The sequence below is a fragment of the Protopterus annectens genome, chromosome 2.part2 (genome assembly GCF_019279795.1).
Source record: "Protopterus annectens isolate FY-2018-M chromosome 2.part2, PAN1.0, whole genome shotgun sequence".
NCBI classification, from domain to species: Eukaryota; Metazoa; Chordata; order Ceratodontiformes; family Protopteridae; genus Protopterus; species Protopterus annectens.
In genome coordinates, this window is record NC_056730.1 from 710,859,672 (window position 1) to 710,880,145 (window position 20,474).

At 38.3% G+C, this 20,474-nt stretch overlaps 1 protein-coding gene across 1 annotated transcript in view; it reads left to right on the forward strand.

Moving 5' to 3' along the window:
• The window catches only part of LOC122795779 (endoplasmic reticulum aminopeptidase 2-like), a 1,481,589-nt gene that overhangs the window by 1,032,847 nt on the left and 428,268 nt on the right, over window positions 1–20,474 (forward strand). The window lies entirely within an intron of this gene.

The window sequence follows — 20,474 nt, forward strand, 5'->3', positions numbered from 1 at the left end:
CCTTCGGTGTCCTTCTAAACATTAATGATATAAAATATGTATATGCTTTACAGTTCACCCACCAGTTTAACACAGTCAACAAAATTCCAGCCTTTCTCAATCACTTCTTTTTGCAAAGCCACATTTTGCATGCATATTCCTATATCTAATGGGAATGATGCTTTATAGACTCACATTTATTCACTGATTTTACAGTGTTTCCGGTCTTAAGGTCATCTTCATCTCCCACCAGTTTTTGGTTTAAGTGAAAAGACTCTTGATTCTTATTGTCAGCTGTTGTGCTTTTTTCTGTCAGTCAACCATTTATCTTTGGAACAATTAAACATATTTCACTGGCAAAGTCTCTCAATGGTCTTTGTTATTGTCAGAAGAATGAGGAGCAGAGTTTCTTTCTGCTTGCTGGCTTTGCTCTTTGTTGACTAAACTTTATTTCCTGCTTAGCATTTTCTGCCTCCAAACATGTCTTTGATCGTCTAGTAAAAATATTCTGAAGATGGCTGGATGCAGCAGCTTAAATCTCATACTTGCCTCTTTGTATTCCGTGATTACTTTGTTAAACTTGCTTTTCTTCTGCCTGGTGTAAAATGAATAATCATTTTCCACAAACCCTGATGTCCTCAACTTGCAATACTTTTTCCCTTCTTCCACAGTTTTGTCAGGAGCACCTTTTGTTGATAGTATAAATGCATCTTTACTAATATAGGTCGTGCCGGCTTTTTTATAACCAGATTTGGAGCATGTACTGCCCTCTTGGTTAACAAATTCTGCTGTAGAACATTAGTACATTTGTTTTATTTGTATTTTCATAAAACTAATGCAGTCTGTCCCTTCCAGTTTTTCTGGTACAGCAGAAAATGTCATGGTTTTTTTCCCCTACATGCTGCAGCTTCTAATCTATTTTTTGAAATAACTCTTTTTGAGAAGCCTCATGCTCAGTCAGTCTTTTTATCATTTCAGACTTTGATTTTTGCAGTTTTATCAGTTTAGCTGACTAGCTAGTTAACACTTGTTCTGTCTTTCCAGCCTTTTGTTATGTTATTTATATATTCCTTCAGTGCTTTACTTATTTTAAATACCTCTGAGTGTATTTATTTCTCCCTGCAAATTACTGGAAGCCATTTCCTACATCAAAGCTGAAGTTTGAACTGCTTTTTGCTGAACAGCTGAAAGTTTTCTCCCAGCCAGAGTTTTTTTTTCCACTTCTCTTGTTGATTTTCTCTTATTTTCTCCAGCTATCTTCGTTGCTGCCATACAGGCAGTGCATTTACTAGCCAGTAACTGAATATGACCCATATTTTCACTGATTTAGTACAGGTGTGATGAAAATCTTTGTGGAATTTGAAGATGATACCCAGCTCAAGTAAGAGGCATAGGCTCTTGTATGGCAAGCAGTTTAAATTGGAGATCCTATGTGTGCCAGAAGTCTCATCTGACTATGATTGAATATCAGAAGTTGAAGATGTGGAAGTTTAAGTACATAGTTTCCTCCTCTTCACTTTTACTGGCTACATTGTTGGCTTATTGATAGGTTTCCAGTATTGGCTGGTAGACTGTCTCTAGTAAAGTTGGGAAGGGAAATCATTGGTAGTGACTATGTCTAGCCTGTATATTGTACTGGGTTACTAAGATAAAGTGGTATAGTTTTGTTTGGTAAAAGTAATGTGATTTGGAGAAGACCAGTTAGTAGTAGTTGGAGACCTGAACATGGAGTCTTAAGGTGGTTGAGAAATTTGCCATTAGATTTAACTGCCAGCTGGACCCCCTCTTTTGGGGGCTTCTTTCAAATTGCAGCCATTATTTAACATGTCAATGATTTTATTTTATGATCGGTAGAATTTTTAGTATAGAGTCCTCATAACTCTGTTATGAGGCTTTGCCTGATGTACTATCAAATCATTCCCCACGAAATCATGCACTTTCAAAGAGAGAGAAAGAGAGAGAGAGGGAAGGAGAGAGAATTGATGAGATGTGGGTCCTTTGGTATGTACTGCTATGAGGATAAAGTGTAAACAGAAAGAGAATACCAAGATGGTATTGTTAGTGTAAGCAGCTAAAACCAGGACTGGGCAGTGAACAATTTTAGTTTGCAAAAGCCTGCAAACTGCTGTCAATAATTAACCGAAATTTGTAGTTGAAGTGGACTTTAGTATGGGTGTGTACTAAATAGTCAAAGTTTCTTCTGTCCCTGGTGAAGAATTGATTATATCTGGTTAAATTTAGTCATCCAAGGTTTCAGTTTTAACATGAGTAACAGTGAAAAAGCAATCAATCCAATTGACTAGAAAAACATAGCAAAAAAGCTAAGAAAATCATAAAAAAGAAGCCAGAAGCTGACGTTTTAAAGAAGACTATATTTGACAGAATGAATTACTTATAAATCTCCAGATGCAAACTTTCAAGAAGAAAAACATCAGAGCTTCAATAAATATAGATACGATGTACTCAGAAGATCTTATGTTGTCCTTTTCTTCTTTGTCAATGTATGGGCTACAAAATCCGACGTCTCGCAATGATGTGAATCTTTTCTCTGAGTGTATTTCAAGCCTTTTCGGGTGTGTGGTAAGTGTGTTTTCTTAGAAACAAACTCTTTCTTTCTACTTAATTACTTTATTATATAGTTCCTCTCTCTTAGTTTTGGAGTTTTCTTATCATTAGTCCTCAGTAAGGTAATTTCTTGTGCACCATTGTTGGTACCTTTTTCATTACCCTTTTCTGTCTCTTTTCTTACTGAGTTTGACAGGGTATTCTTACTACTATTGTCTGGGAGCATCACATCTGGGTATGAACTGTACCATTTTTGCTGCATTTAACTTGAGGGCTATTTCAGACAGGAGGAATGAATTAGTCCTTAAAGGGTTATTTCTTTCTTTCTCTTCTTCCTGCGGGGCTAAGAACCCTAGGAAATCATCCAAAGCTCCATTGGAGCATAGAAAACAATCTCAACCTAAGTCTCAGAAGACCTCATCATCCTTGGAACCTCCACAAAAAATACAGAGATCATCTAATTCAACTTTGTCAGATCCAAAGAAAAAAATTTCAGATCCTAAGTCTTTGAATCTGATAGTTATTTTAGGTAGTCCTACTGCTCAACCTACGGATGCAAAACCAAGTGATCTGACTTCTGGTACGCCTCATGTGCCAAGAACTCGCTCACCCAAGTTTATTGTTGACCCTGTTTCTCCTCACTCCATTCTTCCCTCATGCAAACTCCGAGGAAACACTCCAGAACTCAGTCCACTACCTCATCCCCCCCCCCTATGGTTCTGACCTCTGTTCTCATCATACCTACTCCTCATTGATATCCAATATCAACTAGCAGCTAGGCAGTTCCCATAGAGAGGCCACCCCTTTCTTTGGACACCTCCCTAGAGCATCCCATTGAAGAGGGTCACCAAAGATACTAAATTCGAAGGGGAAGGGTCCCCCAGATCACCACCTGATGACATCTCATTTGGAGGCATGTTGGAGATCCTTAAGCAGAAAGGTGATTGGTCTTCAGGTAATCCTCCCTCTAAGGAGTCAATATTTCTGAAGGCTGTTGGTGCTGGCCCATCTACATCTTGTGTGACTCCCCAGGCTGATGAGCTTATCAACCTAGGCTGCTACCGGGCTTGGAAGGAAATGGATTCTGTTAAACCAATCCCACATCACCTAGGCAAAATTTTAGCTGCTGTAAAAGATAAGCCCTAATGGAGCAAAGGAGTCCCTGTTAATGCAATGATTGTGGTGGCGGCCACCAAGAAGGAGATAGCAGAACAGAGTTCCTCTGTCGACTCCCTTAACAGAGAGTCCAGGGCATGGGACAGATTTGGAAAGTGTGTATTTGCTTCAACAACCTTTCCCCTTGATGTTCCTGAACTATTTTGGCACATTTTACAAGACTGCCAAGGGATTTCACCAAGGAGCACTCAAAATATCTCTCGGAGTCTGTGTCTGCAGAGGATTATAAAAGATCATTCTCGCAGTACACCATTCTTTTATCTATTTCCAGTGCATCCATGAGGTTGGTTTCTCGTGCAGCAGAAGGTACTCACAGGCTGCCCATACAGGCATTGCCATAAGGAGACATGCCTGGATGTGGTTATGCAGTTTTTATGGAGCCTTTCAGGTCTTCTTTCATCAATGATCGCATAACCACATCCAGGCATTGCCATAAGGAGAAATGCCTGGATGTGGTTATGCGATTTTTGTGGAGCCTTTCAGGTCTTCTTTCATCAATGCTCCTTTTGATGGAACATCCTTGTTTGGCCCGAAAGTGAAAGAAATGCTTTTCCATAGTGAACAGGAAGGAAATACTCTATCTGCCATAGGATTCACTTTTCTACCCTCAACGATCCTTTTCAAGGAATCAAAGAGGAGGTAAGAAAATATGGTTCTGTAAATCCCAGGGATCTTTCCAGGATTCGTGTGGAGAAAACTCCCTCAGAAGCAAAGAAGGCAGTTCAAATAGAAGACGCCATCCTTGTGGCAAAGGAGGCCTGCAAAATTAGGGTTTCTTGGATATACCCTTTCAGCACTCTGAAGGGCTGCCTGACTGGTTGCCTCTGGAGGCAGTCGGGGGGCACTTGTCCTTGTTCCTAGATGCCTAGGGCTGCTATAACAAAAGATTCTTGGGTGCTAAAAATAATATCCAGAGGTTACTTTACAGCATTTTCCTAAAAGCTCACTTCCAAAAGAAGAAAGTTTCCCAACATTCCACCCAGTCAGAGAGAAAATGCATCTCAGGAAATTCAGAAGCTGCTGGATAAAACAGTCATCCAGGAAGTCCCCCCAGACCAGAGAGGATTCATAACTTACTCTAGGTTCATTTTAGTTCCAAAAAAGACAGGGATGCTTGAGACCACTTTTGGATCTAAGCAATCTGAACCAATATTTGAAGAAATCAAAGTTTTGAATGGTCATGGTTCAGTCTATGCTACCTCTTTTATACAAGGATTTTTGGATTTGCTCAGTAGATCATCAGGATGCGTACTATCGCAACAAAATAAATGGATGCTCTTGAAGACACTTTCAGTTGGGAGCCAGTCACTATCAGTTCAGAGCCCTGCCCTTTGGACTCACCACAGCCCCCAGGGTGTTTACTAAGTATATGGCAGTGGTAGCAGCTCACCTGAGACTGCAGTGTTTCTGAGTATTCCCATATTTAGATGACTGGCTCCTCACCATCTGAACCAGGCATCTCCTAGAACAGTCTAGAGTTTATTTGCTCCAAATTTGCCAACACTAGGCATTTTAGTCAACATTTCCAAATCCAAATTGCTACCAATACAGAGCCTGGAGTTCATTGGTGCTTATCTAAACACAATAAATCAGGTTGCTTATCTACTTCCTCGTATATGCACAATCAAGTCCCAAGTTCATCAAATTCTTTCTCATCCTGCCCCTCTTGCCAGACTTGTCCTACAGGCTCTACGTTCCATTGCAGTGTCTATACTATTAGTTCTATTAGCACATTACTGTTGCATGTTCATCACTGGACTCTAACTGTTCAGTGGTCTATTCTTTGACAGCCCCTATCCATCCATTTACATAGGTTGCCCTTTCGTTTTGTTTCCCCCAGTAGCCACAGTGATCACAGATGCCTCCCAACCGGGGTTGGGGGAACATTTCTTGGGAAGGATGGTGCAAGGCACACGGTCCTCTCAAGAGACCAATTTGCATATCAGTGTCCTGGAGATGAGAGCAGTCCTACTATCGTTGCAGGCATTTCAATATGTTCTCACTCTAGGAACCATTGCTATTCAAACTGACAACATGTCTGTTTTCTGGTACATCAACAAACAAGGGAGAACTCGATCTTACCCCCCTCTGCTGTATGGCAATGGGCGATTTCCTCCAACTGTTTTCTAGTAGCAACGCACATTCTGGGAAAATCCAACAAATTAGCAGACAAACTTAGCAGGTCCATTCTGATGCCTCATGAGTGGTCTCTCAATCAGTCAGTTTGCAGAGAAAATTTTCCGACATTGAGGCCAACCTTGCTGCAGTCATTTTACTTCTCCCCACAGCAACAAATTCAGAAGGTACTTTGCCCTGATACCCTCCAGGGGGAGTCACTGAGAGATACTTTATTCCACGTTTGGCCTACCAATCTCCTTTACGCCTATCTCTGAGTACCTCTGATTCCAAAATTCGTACAGAAAGCCGATGCCTCATAGCATCAGTGATCTTTATGATACCCTTATCCAGACAACACATGAGAACAATTCAGTGATACTTGAAGAATTGCTGGACATAGCACATCCATCTTTTGGATTTCCAGGTACCGATACTGGGATTTATGAAACAAGAACACTGCAATGGTGGACAGATTAACTGTGTCTGAAACCAGGACTCCCTTTCTCTCCTCAGAACTCAGTCCAATCTGTCAAGATGGACTACAGATTTGTGCGTCCTTGGGAGTTTAAGTGCAAGGCTTGTTGGGTTGTCAGGACACTCCAAATGACATAAACCTAAAAGGAATGTTGACATGGATTTATGCCTTAAAAGTTCTTCACCCACTTGTGGACTCTGGGTGCTTTTGTAGTGGTCACAGTGTACCACAATGTAGTACCTGAGCAAGTAAAGGGGTACAAGGTCATATACTCTTTGGTGGTGATGCCCTGGGAGCTGGCTCTACATTATTCTCTGACTTTTCAAGTCTCTTGCATTCTATCAGAACTAAACACTGTGGCAGACAGATTAAGCAGACCCTGGACAGATGTTCATGGGTGGAAACTCCATGTAGAGGTCTTCCAGATGTGGAGAACACTTCAAGTTGATCTCTTCACCTCCTTTCAGAACCAATAGCTGAAAGAATTCTGTTCAAGATATTCTTATAGCCATGCTTGGAAGACAGACGCTCTGTCATTCCTGTGGTTATGAATGTTCCTGTATGCATTTTAACCCTTTCCAATGATTCCCAAGGTACTTTTAAAGATTTGGAAAAAAATTACTAAAGATCCTTGTGGTAACCCATTTTGGCCTAGGCAATTTTGATTCTCCCTTTTAATGGCTTTGGCCAAAGCCAGTTACCAAAAGCTTCCTCAGTGGATCTGCTCACAGCATCAGTGGAGAATGGAACAGCTTCTAAAGGCTCCAGGGCCATTAGCCTAGTACACACCTATGAACCTATGAACTCCAGGTTAGAGCAATTGCAACTGACAGCCTGGCTGATTCACTTTGATACCTTTTAGGCACTTGTTCCATGAGGATTTGCTGCAGGTATTTAAGGAGGCAAGAAAACCTGCATCTAGAAAATCTTAACGTTTTCAAGTAGAAGAGCTTTTCTAGGTGGTGGCTAGCCAATTACAGAGGTCCCAAAAGGGTTTTGATTTCTCAAGCCATCAGTCTCCCTGTGTTCTATCCTGATCCAAAAAATAAAGGAGAAATATTCTACTAACCTTGGATGTGCACAGGCAGCTCAGATATTACTGACAGAAGAAAGCCCTTTAGGAATACTGAAGAGCTGTTTGTCTCCTATATGGGGACTAAGAAAGGTCAACCTGTCTCTAAGTAAACTATTGCACGGTGGTTGTCCTCTGCTATTGTTTTCTGTTACTCCCACCATGGTAAATCTCTTCCAGACAAGGTTAAGGCTCACTTGACTAGGTCCATATTCTCTTTGATGGCATATTAGAAAGAGGTGGACTCAAAGCATTCTAGAGGCAATATCCTGGTCTGTTGTTCATACCTTTACAAAGCACTACAAATTGGATTCCTTTTTAAGGTCCAGAACAGGCTTTACTAGAACCATTCTCTAGGGGTTCCTGGATCCTTATACCCAAAATGTCACTGAGGCAGTAAGAGTGATGAAGATAGTACAGTTGTGTAAGCCCTACTTGCCTGCAACAGTAGATGTTTAAATTCATACTACCTCAGTCGTAGCACCCACCCGCTATCCCCTAGATTGTACATAGTTGAGGTGGGTTTCAACCTCTTTAATTGTTGCTGGATTTTGTTTTTATATTGTATTGTGACTGGCAGTGAATTTACTCTTTCTAGATGAGTCTGGCATCAGGTACTTTCCTGTCCTCATTTGTGGATGTGAAAAAGCCTGAACACTGACTTCCTGTGGCAGCTGAAAACTTGCCTGTCAGGATATGCTCAGTCAGTCGGTTGTCACAGGAAGAGAGAGGGAAGGGAATCTTGAGCCTCTGAAAGCTGGCTAGCACTTGGTTACCTTAGCAAATAACCCAATATGCCAATGAGGCAGTCAGGAATTCAAGCATCTACTGTTACAGGTAAGTAGGGCTTACTCAACTGTACTGTCTTTGTAATCCTCTCTAGGTCTCCCTCCAAAGGACATCTGATATCTTCTGACATAAATGCCTCAAATTCAGGCTTGCTGGTACCACCTAACTGTCTCCTGTAGTAGTCCCTTCCAAGGGAAGCCCCATAGTTTTCAACAGCTGCAGCAAATATTTAAACTTGATGCTACTAACTACCCCTTTGAAATAACCATATCAACAGCCGTGGTTGGAGTTGTTTAGAACTGGCTGGGTCTTCTTTCCCTAATGGCTTATCCACATGCTTGCCTACATGCCTGGCTATTTATTTATTTTTATTATATTTTACATATTTGTTGATTGGGTAAGCCCACTAGACAGAGTTATCCTTTTTCAGGGACAGCCTGACAACACTGTCTAGTTAAGTGACTTGCTGAAAGTCCCACAGTAGGCAAATGGAGGTGGAAGGATTCAAACCCTGTGTCACAGGCACAGGAAGCGTATAACAATATGTACGCAAGGTTCATCATTATCAAAATAATTTCCTATAATCTGGTAGGCGACGAGACCAAAAGACAAGTGGGGATAAGTTGATCCTTCCAGTAGAACAAGGTGGTTTAGTATTACCTGATTTAAAGGAATATTTTAGAACCACATAGTTAAGGCACATATACTTAACATAATCAGAAAGCTATAATTCAAAGTGGAAAGGGAAGATAATGAAGCAGGGTTGGTTTATTGAAGAAATAATGTGAGAGTGAGATTCTAGAATAAGGTGAGAGTGAGATTCTGGATGCAGATCCTTAAGGAGAACAACATCAGCCATACAGAATATTATATTCATAAAGTAGCAGAAAGTACTCTAGGAACTAAGCCAATGCAAGAATGGAGAAAGGAGATCATGCTGATAGGGATGACTGCAATTAAGACTGCAGAGACTAGGCAAGGGGGGCTGGAATTTACTGGCGAAGACTAGAAAGGAAACCAAGTTATCGGGATCAGATAAGTACAGAGGGAAAGGTAACAGACAGGGAAGATGCCAAGAAGACATTTGGACTGCAGCCTAAGGACTGTCTTTCATGTCATTGATTGATAATCAGGGTATATGAAAAGTGAAAGGAATAGGGGAATATTAAGTGAAAAACCTGCTGTGTGGTAGAGTAGTTGAGTCTAGAACAGAGACTGCCTTTAAAAAAGAGATAATTGGTAGGGTATATAAAATATTGCACAATAACTATAGGAATCAATCAGAGGAGATAAGAAAATACTGAGAAGAGAAAGTGGATAAGTCATTCACAAATATGTAACAAAGTGTAGAAGACTTGTGATTTTTTGCATGGAAGTATTTGCATAGGGATTTTTTGTACCTAAATCAGACTCCAAAGAATTTTTCTTCAGGTAGATTGCAAATGTTGGAAGTGTGATGGAGAAAAAAGAGATAACTTGGGCATATTTGAAAGTGTAATTAATTGACAGACTTTAAAAAATTCCCTACAGGGTGCTTTAACAGAAATATTGGGTGAGCAAATGGGTGTAACTAAGGAAATTATTTTTGAGCTGGAATACAGGATCTGAATTGATCTGACATAGTAAGGCTGTGTTAAGTTTAGTTCTGGTGGCTGCCAAAAAGATAGCAATTACTAGAAAATGGAAATCAAAGTTTAAAGCAACTGTATTTGAAGTAAAAAATATTGTGACAGAGAAAACAAACTGGAAATGGGATCTTTAGAAAGGTGTAGAAGCAAATTACATAGGAAAAATTAAAACTGCGGGAACAATACATGCATAATAATGTTTTGGAGGAGGAATGAGGTTTAAAGGAAGGCATGAATTTATCAATTGATGTAATGTTGGATTGGTGATAACTGTATAAGAGAATAATTGTGATGTATAATGTATGTAACTGTGAACATGTTAACTTGGCTTGTTTTCTTGTATATAAATACATGTTTGCCTATGTTTTAAGTGATAATTCAATGAAGTTGTTATCAAAATCATTTTCTATTAAAACATCTGCTGGGATATCATCAAATGTTCATATCTGCTTGTTCCCTTGCTCGCCTTCCTAATCCAGGTAAAGTCTGGTTAATGGTGTTTGCAAATGTGTCCCTCCCTAGGCTTTAACTGGACAAGTATTGCTGCCTTTTAATTACTGTAGGTTGATGAAGCAGTCCCTGTTTGTTTTTTTCCATCTACCAGGATAGGGTATATATCCTTGTGGTAGCTTGATGCTACAGCTGCTTGCTGCTGCCTGTTACTTTTGTTCCCCACCTCATTTCAGTGCCACACATGCCCCTTTTGTTACACTGAAAACATCTGACCACAAGATCCAGGTATATACTAGAACAGGTTGCTTCACCCTTTGCCTGTAGAACCTGCTACAGTGGTTTAGGTTGCCCCAATTGGGTCCCCTTTATGTATAGTGCTGGGTAGCCCCATCTGGTGCATATTTGACCTGCTAAATAGAGAGTTGCCCCCCCTTCCTCCCCCATCTCTTCAACAATATGACACTCCTGGTGTGCCAGCCCAATTCACATGTCCTCAGAGGGAGCACTGAATACTTGGTCCCTCACCAAATGGGCTGCTAGCATTTCTTTTGCATTGACTTGACATCTGTTCACCTTCCTATGAAAGTCTGCACTTATTTCTGCAGTATACAATATATTCACTTGCACTGTCATCTGCCTTTTGTCTACACTTTCTATATGCTTTAGAAATCCATTTAAAACATTAAAATAAAGATTGTTTAACATTCTCATAATTCAAATAATCATTATAGTTTAACTTTGAGACAATATGCATTGATTTACCAATGAACAGAGGAGTGGTCAGTTTGGTGTTAATTACACAGCCTTTCAAATGCCTGAATGAAACTATCAAACCCATCCCCCTTTATACTATGGAGATAATTCGGTACTGACTTGGGATCTAAGTTTCCTTATCAGTACTCACATCTCTGGCAAAGCGCTGACATCTCGTGAACCTCCTTTTTCATTCTCTGAACTGTCGCAAGCTACAGATGTTTCATCTCTAGCGCAAGTTCTTGTAGTGTTGGAATATGTTGAACTGTCCTTTTTCTACATGCTGCACACCCACAGCACCTTCCAGGCTGTCTACTGATTAGTGGGCTGTGTTCCAGCTGCCCAGGAGGCTGCTGTCATATCCTTCTTGGGCATACCAGCATGCAAAGTCCCTTTAGTTTTGCACTCCTTAGCCAAGTGTGACAGTGACGTCTTGGCATAATTTTCATAGATCATTTTTGTCTGTTTCTAAAAACTACTTTAATTAAAGAAAATCAACAACAGCTCTAGTGCAGTCTGTACCTCTGTATATGTCCTTTGTGACTGCAACGGTATACACACCTTTGGAGACAAAAACTGCCCTGCAAGCTAAGACCAATTGTAATATTGACACCACTTTTCACTAATGTTAAGGTCCAGTCCAGTCATTGCCAGACAGATGAAAGGTTGAATCACACCACTTCACCATTATAAAAGCCTAGGCCTAGCCATTGACAGACAGATGGGGGGGTTGAATAGCATCATTACTGCCATCTCTCTGTCGTCAACTGGAGTTAACATTGGTGGGATTCATACCCCATCTGTCTGGCACCAACTGGACTACAGATATTACTGTACCCACATTCTTGTTTGGAAGTATTGTGCACCAGTAAATTTATGCACTAGCCAAGCTATCAGAAGTTTTTTTTTTTTTTGTTTTTTAATCATTATCAGTCTGTTAGAGATGTTTGTAGGGGTATAAATTTTGGAGACTTGTGGCATTATGTTTTTCAATTCCCCATCCTTGGAAAAAATACTTTCACAAAGGTTACATATTTCTTGAGTGAATTTTGACCAGGTAGAACTGAATAGTCACCTGCCCTGTTTATTTTGGGTTTGCAAGTCATATATGAGATATGATTACCGAGGACTGTACCCTTAGAAGCAAAGTCATCAATAAAAACTGGAAAGCATTCTATCCTTGGGTGATGCAAGATTTACATTACATTGTGAAGACAATGTGTGAAACAGTGTTTTTTGAATATATTGAACAGGTTGGTGATGAACAAATGCAGACCTTGGATTGATAATCTTTATAGTTTTACTGCATTCAGATACTGGTATAGGCAGTTGAGATGGGTTTATGAACTTGAGATGTATCTCAGTATTTGGGTTTGTGGATTAGTTAGGGGACTAGTAAGGTACCCTACCTCTTTTTATTGTAGCTGAGGGAAAATGAGGTTTGGTTAGGTGTTCTGTGGTTGGGGAGGTGAGATTATTTTGAAGCTTTTCCTTTGGGGACATTCTAGTTTATGGGGGGATGCACATTTCCTTTTTTTTTATGCTTTTCTTTTTCTAGTTTAGGAAATCATTTCATCTTTTGATACATAGTAAGTGGAAGCAGAACATTATTCATTATCTGTTCTTTTTATGATAGTGTATATTAGATGTGACATAGAAAATGTCTTTATTATCATATATGTGTTGATTTAATAAAGGCATTTGGTTTTAAGAAAAGTGATTACACCTACAGGCAAAGTTCAGGTACCATTTCTTCTCTGTTCCCATTTAAAAATGGCAATTTTTTGTCAAACACTGGGAACTAATGAAAGTTTAACTTAAGAAGGTGTCACCAGCATTGCTATATGTTCCTAGAGTTGACTTCCTAAGGCTAGCAGAAGAATGTTTAACACAGATGACATCTTTGTTTAGTTTTTGTTACATTGCTGCTCTGTACCTCATGTGTTACAGAGCCCTTCATCACTAATGAGACTGGAAACTGAAGATTCTGAAGACAAAAAGAAATATTATATAAAAATGCACATATCAGGAAAAAAAACATTTTATTCAAGATTTCATGTCCAGTTCTGTAAATCTTGTTATTCACAGTTTTTTTTTTTTTTTTTTTTTTTTTTTTGTCCTACTATCTAAAATCCCTTGCTGATGTACAGACAATGAGTTGGTTTCTCTTGGCTACACAATAGAGTTAATTTCCATTCTAGCTATACAGACTACACCAGAAACCCCTCCAAACTTTCTTTCTGTGGCATGGGTCCAGTTGCAGACCTTGCTGTAAAAATGTTTGTAGAACCAGTTCCTTGCATATAAGTAAGTTCTTCTAAGTTTACAGAAAAGAAGACCATCAAGAAACTCCGCCACCCAGTGTTGGCAGGAGATTGTAAGTATCCCCCATTAAGTAAATGTTCACATACTTCCCTGGTGAAAAATTTGTGATCCCACACATACAATCATCCAGACTGGTTTTAAATATTGCCAGGGAAGTACACTGACTGGTAAATAAGGAGAGTCTTTTCCGAAAACAGGATACTTTGGTTTAAGTAACTGGCTTGCCTGCTGATATTGTTAATGTGGAAGAATAGATTTAAGTATCTAGAGTTAGTTTTTGTTTTGCCAGTTCTTCTGTTTAGGTGAAGGAGTTCAAAAAGTGTGGTGTCATTCGTGGCACGGAAGGCTAAGCAGCAATCACTCCTCAGGAACCTATATGAGATTAAGTAGAAGGATCGGACTTTTACTGTGTCAGAGTACTTAGACCTGCATTTTTGTTTTGGTGAGGAAACATTAAGGTGTCTGGGTTTGGTAGTTACTTTGAGAGGTGCTTGTAAAAGGAGGACATTATATTCAATGATGGGCGTAATAAGGGAATAATAGAATGAGAATATAACTACTTTGGATCTTGAAGAGATACACAAAGGATAAGCTGTGCAATTTAAAAGTATTTTTCTAACCACTACAGATGTGTGGCCCCTGTTCTTGATGACTGGGTTAGTTTTAAGTGGAATGTTATTTATTTGGTATACAGGGGGTAATGCTAGATTTACTAAAGGAAACTGTACTACATTTGTTGGTGTTCAGAGTAAAACCATGATTGATGTAACAAGCATTTGTTTGGTCCAGTCCTTGCTGAAGAATTCAAATATAAGAATTCTACTTGATAACTGTCTCGTAGTTTGCAGCCATCAGAAAACTTGGTTAGCCACAGTCCCTTGGTATCAGCTTTCACATCAGAGAAGCATAAGCTAAAGATCAGGTGGGGAAAAGACAGAGCTGTGTGGGACAGTACTGCCGATAATTCTGTCTAGAACAAGTAACCTGATCTTAACAGTGTGGATTCTGTCAAGTTGCCAGTTAGCTGTCTAGCAAACTGCACCTGGGTTTATATTGAGTTAGGAGAGTTTTACAATAATCCCAGCACTGGGAACAGTGTTGAAGGCGTTGGTAAGGTCCAGGAAGATAGAATGGGCAGTATGGCCGTAATCAATGGCCTCAGTAACCCTTTCAGATGATTCATCTAGATTTAGCAGGCAAGGTCTGACTTTTACAAATGTAAAGTGGTGTGCCAGTAAAATAAGCTCACCTATAGTGTTTATTAGTTCAGCTGTAATCAGTTTCCATAGCCTTACAAGTAATACTAGTGAGACAAATAAGCCTATAATTTTCAAAGTCAGTAGAGAGACCACATTTATGCAAGCACACCATAACAGCTGTTCTCTACACCTTGGGGTGTAACCAGTGGAGAGATTGTCTAAGAGTTAATGGAGGGAGTTTTGCTAGGTGGGACTTAGTACTTCCTAGCAGAAGTCCAGGATTATTTTTTTCAGGAGACCATATTTTTTTAATTTTAGAAAGTGCTTAAAATACTTAGTGGAGAGTGATTTTGGGAGGAGATTTTTAAGGGGGATGGAAGACAAAGTGGGGATGGGGGAGTTGGAAGTAAATTTGTTTGCAAGAATATTAAGAATGTTCTTGGTGTCAGAAAAGGAGGTAGCATTACAAATATACTCAGCACAGAATTGTTGGTTACTTCTAAGCTTCCTGATGTAGCTAAAGAAGGCAATTATGGTTGTCTTTTGAATTGCCTTACATTTCTTAATAGTAGGTCTGAAGGGCTTATTTATTTAACTGACATTTGTTTACCCAGAAAATCAGAGTGGGTAGGAGCCCATTTTCAGCAGAGGCCCAGGGAGAAAAGCTCCAAAGTATTACAAAACATTTTAAGAAGAATAATTTTACAGTCTTTAAAAGTAATACAAAAAACAGCTACATTTTAAATAATTATAATAAATTAGATATAATATGAAAATGTTGTTTACAAATAGATACAAGTTATATGACAATGATTTAGTAGAGATGTAGGCAATTTGTAGAGAAATTAAAGGTAAGTTAGTATAATACAAACAGGAATTACAATATGAAGTGAGAGAAAAGCAGGCTTACGGTATATTTAGAGAGAAAGCCAGGGGAGAGAAATTGATGGAAGTAAGGAAGTGAAAAGAAGGGAGAGTAAGGAGGTGTAAGGTATGAACAGGTATTTGTTCACATTTCCTGGTGTTGAGCCAGAACAGAGAGAGCTTTTGGCTAGGAAGTCTTTCAGAATGGTTTTGAAGGATTGGAGGGAGGATAATGACCTGTTAGATAGAGATAAGGAGTTTCAGGCCTTAGCAACATGGCACAAGTACAGACGGTGACCAGCAAATTCGATAGATTTGTGGACAGACTGGAGTTTTTGGTCATTGGATCGTAATGACTGACTGGGGACATAGTTGTATAGGATGTTATTTAATGCTGGATAATTTTATAGGTGGCAAGAATCTGTGTATATGTTAGTTGATGCGGTAGGTATAACTAATTTAGGCTTTTTAGTGCTTTACAGTGGTGGATTCTGAAAGGGGTATTTGCTGCAAATTTGTTATAGCGTTGTTCAGGTTTTGATTTTTTTTTTCTTATGCCTGAAGGTGAGTAAGAAAGGGAGGGGCATAAAGAAGTGTGGAGAGGAGATAAGTAGTGTCAAATGTAACTTTAATTGTGTCTGTGAAGAAATTTTTAGTTCTGCAAAGCATCACTTTTTATGTTTTTTGTGCAATTTTTTATTTATGCACGTAGACTTGAAAACTATCATCCACTATCATTGCTAATAATTTGCTACGAGAAATGACTTCAGTGGTTGCATTATCAAGGGAAAGGACATTTTTTGCTTTTTCATGGCAGAGAGTTTTGGGGGAAAAGTAGTTTTTTTTAGGACTGACCATAGGTTGTGAGTCACAAAGCCATGTTTTCAATTGCTGTTAATACTTCCTGAACAGTTTTTGGGAGGTGTGCCATGTTGTCAGATGTGCAAATGAGTGTGGAGTCATCTGAATACTGTATTAGGGAGGGCTGTTGTGTGGATGTGTTTAGAGTTTTGGTGAGAATGTTAAAGAGGAGGGGACCAAAAATAGAGCTTTGTGGTACAATGGTATTGGCTGGGAGGTATGGAGAAAGGATGGAGTGCCATTTTATTGACAAATACCTATTGGATAGGTAGCTTTTGAACTGTAGAAGGGACAGCCAAGAGAGACCAAATGGGGACATTTGAAGTAGAAGTTTGCTGTGACAAACTGTGTTTGAAGGCTTTAGACAAATCTAGAAATAAGGAGGGGACATGTTTGCTGTTATCTCTAGCTTTACTGACAGTATTAATTGTTTTTAATACATTTTTCAAGTATTTTGGAGAGGGGGGATAAAATTGCAATGTGTCTAAAGTTAGTAGTGTCTGTTGAATTTCCCCATTTTTGCAAAGGGATAATGTGTGACTTTTTCCAGAGAGAGGGAATGTGAGATTCCTGGACTGACCTATTTATAAAGATTGAGATAGGGTAGGCAGTGCTATCAGCTACTATTCTTGCTTGTAAGGTTATCAGCTGAAGCACAGCATGGTTTGAGTTTGAGTAGTTTTATATAGGATGTGGGCACAGGTTTGAATGTGAAAGTGGATGTGGTGATATGTGGCTGTTGGGCAGGGTGAGGATTAGATATTGCGGAATACTTAGAGATGCTATACTGTCTGTGAAATAAGAACTTTATTGTATTGTGGTTTCAAGGGATGAGTTATTGGGTGAGGGGGTAGGGTTGAATTTATGGCTGGGATGCAAGAGTTATTTAATGGCTGTCCAGAATTTTTTTAGGGTTGTATTTACTATTATTCTGAAAGGTATTATAGTATAGTTTATTGTCTTCATTAATTTGCTTTTTAGTACGATTGCAAAGCATTCTGAAGTTTTCAAGATATTGTGGTGTTTTGTATTTTTGACATTATTTCCATGCTTCTTCTCTGTCCTGCATTAGCATTCTACTCTTTTTGGATAGCCAAATTGCATTATTTGTTTTTAGTGTCTTCCTTTTAGGAGGTACAAGGCTATTTAGGATATTCAGGAAAGCTGCACTGAATTCATTTACAGCATTGTCTAAGGGGAGGGTGTTTAGGAAGTTCCAGTTAATAGATGACTGAGTAGTAATGAGCATTTCTGGGTTGAACTTGGAAAGGTTGTGTGTTATTTTGTAAACATGCTGTTTAAGTGGATGTGTAAGATGTGTGGTTGTATAGAGTGGGAGATGATCACTCAGACTGTCACACGTTATACCTGAGGTGGTGGATTTGCTGGGGTCTGATACTAGGATCCAGTCTAATAGGGAATTTGATGTTTTGTTATAATGTGTTTGGTTATTAATTTGTCATGTGAAACCAAATAAGTTCAAGCTAGATGTAGGAGAGTTAGAGTTTCATTCGCATCACTTAGTTGTATTTTTTCTTGTGGAATTGTTATGGATGTCCAGTGTAGGGTAACTTCTACTATAGCTGTATTGTCACGAGGTGGATGTAAAGAGCAGTAATACATATCTGATTATATTTTTTCAATTTCAGGAAAGTAATAAGAAGGTCTAATGAATTGAATTTTGGTACTGACTTGTTATAAGGGGAAATGTGGTAATTGTTGGGAAGCATTAAAACAATACCACCCCCTTTTCTTTTTATACATTCATTACAGATGATATTATAGCCAGGAGATATAATTTCTGAGTCGTTTATGCTGGGTTTAAGCCAAGTTTCAGTACAGTGAGAATATCAGGTTTATGTTGGATAATCCAGCCATGTAGTTCAACAGTTTTATTTCTTAAGCTTCTAAAATTTATGGCAGCAAAAGTTAGATTACTGGGGTTGGGGTTGAACATCATAGTAATAGAGTAGAGTCTGGAAGATAATTGTCATGATGTTCATTGTGGTAGGTGGTGCAAGGATTAGGGTGAATGCCTCCTCATAGAAGGATTTTAGTATATTGGGGAATTACTAATACTTGTTTTTGGAGACTATTTTTCCACTTAATTTTGTTTTGGTTTGATTTGAAATGGAGTTAATCAGTCTATATTTGGAGTTAAGATGAGGGGCATCATTAAATAGGTTTGGTGTGATGTGTAGGGAGGTACTATAAATAGGTGGCTGGGACAGGGTTGTAGATATGTTGACAGCTATTATAGAGTCATGGTAGGATGAGAGATGGCCTAGATACATAAGAAGAATAGGGGCTAAGCTGAGGAGTTGTTATACTAGGCATGTAGTGGGAAAGTAGGGATCAAGAAGGAAAAAGAAGACAATTAACAGTTCTAAATCCTTTTTATAATATTGAAGTAGATATCGTTTATAGATGGACAGGAGCATGGTCTTTTTGTCAGAGAATTTGTTGATGTGGGAGTTCCACCATATGGGTTTCATTTTAAAATGTCATGCTTGCATCAGATGCACAGGAATGTGTTAATACCTCTGTTTAAGTGGGAATAAAATTCAGAGAAGATGACAGTAACCTCAGGTTCAGGGGTTTGCTGAGTACTATTTGTGATAACCAAATACTTATTGCTTACTAGTTTGATAATTTGACAGTAGAGGAGTTATTGGAGGCTGAAAACCAGATCTTCAGGAATAAGGTCACAGAGAGATGGTCAGCTTTAAAAAAAGCAATAACTTCAAATATAAAATAAAAAACGACAATTCACAGTGCACAATCACAGACCTCAAAGTAGCTCACCAAATTTATTATGGACTTAGCTCTTCGGCACCAGGCCTTCAAAGAGTACAAAATTCATTCCTTACATTCCATGTTATATACCTTCTAAAATTAAACAATTAACTCATTATTCAATTAATCAAATTACATATTTCCAGTTACACTTTTTATTTAACCCAAAAGGTTCCAGATTGTTGTACTATAAAATAAAGAAAGTTTCCTTCTTCAACAATTTATCCTTAATATTTATACATTCTCCCCAAAACACATCTACTTTTTCTAAAATGCATGCTTTTAAACATTCTGATTTCGCATTGTGTGCGAGTATAAATTGCTGTCCTGAGGGGCTATTTTTTGATTTTTAATGTCTCGAATATGCTCTTGTAGGCAAATTTTAAAGGCTCTGCCTGTCTCTCCTATATAATATAGGGTGCAGTTGCATCTCAGAGCATAAATTTCTCCTTCTGTATTACATATGTACAAGCCCCTAGGTGTAAATCTCATATTATTTATTTTTGGAAATGTATTTACTATATGCTTACAAACTGAACACTTATTACAAGCTATTGTTCCTGCTCTATTTAATCATAGAATTAGTATCTAAGGTGACCTCTGGTGGTAAAAAGCTGTTATGTACCACCATATCTGCTAAATTTCTACTTCTCTTATAAGAAACCTTAACATATTTTTTCAACAAATATCTCAGGTCTTTATCATTTGTTATCATTTCCCAATATTTTTAACTTCCTTAACTATACTTTCTGTTAAGATAGTAAATGTGGTAACAAAGTATACCTCCCTACTTCCTTCTCCATTGTTCCTCTTATTATTTGTATAGTTCATTCCTTTTTCATTCTTCTTTGACAAATTCCCCAAAACATTCTTTTTATCTCTTTCATCTCTTTTATATCTCTCTTCCAGTATTTTCTCTTTAAATTCCTTCACCACCTTCTTATCATACTCTCTTTCTATAAACATATTTTCTGCCAATAACAATTCACTTTCAAATACTCCCATCAGAACTGCATAATCTATTTATTCTTAGAAATTCATTGTATGGCAATGTACGAATCAAGTGATGTGGATGGCAGCTTGTACTATATAAAAAAGAATTATTCTGGCCAAATTTCATATGAATTGTGGTTTCTAAACAATTAATATCTATATCCAAAATGTAAACTTTCGGCCCATTTTTATGCCATCAAATTTAAAGCCAAAATTATTACTTTGCAAATCATTTACAAAAAGATGAGCTTCTTCTAATTCACCATTACATAAATATATAAGGTCGTCAATAAATCTAAAATAAAAAACGCCCTGAGATTTATAAAAATCATGAGTATATATACATATATATATATATATATATATATATATATATATATATATATATTCAGCTTCATATTTTGTCATTACAGTGTTAGCATACAGAG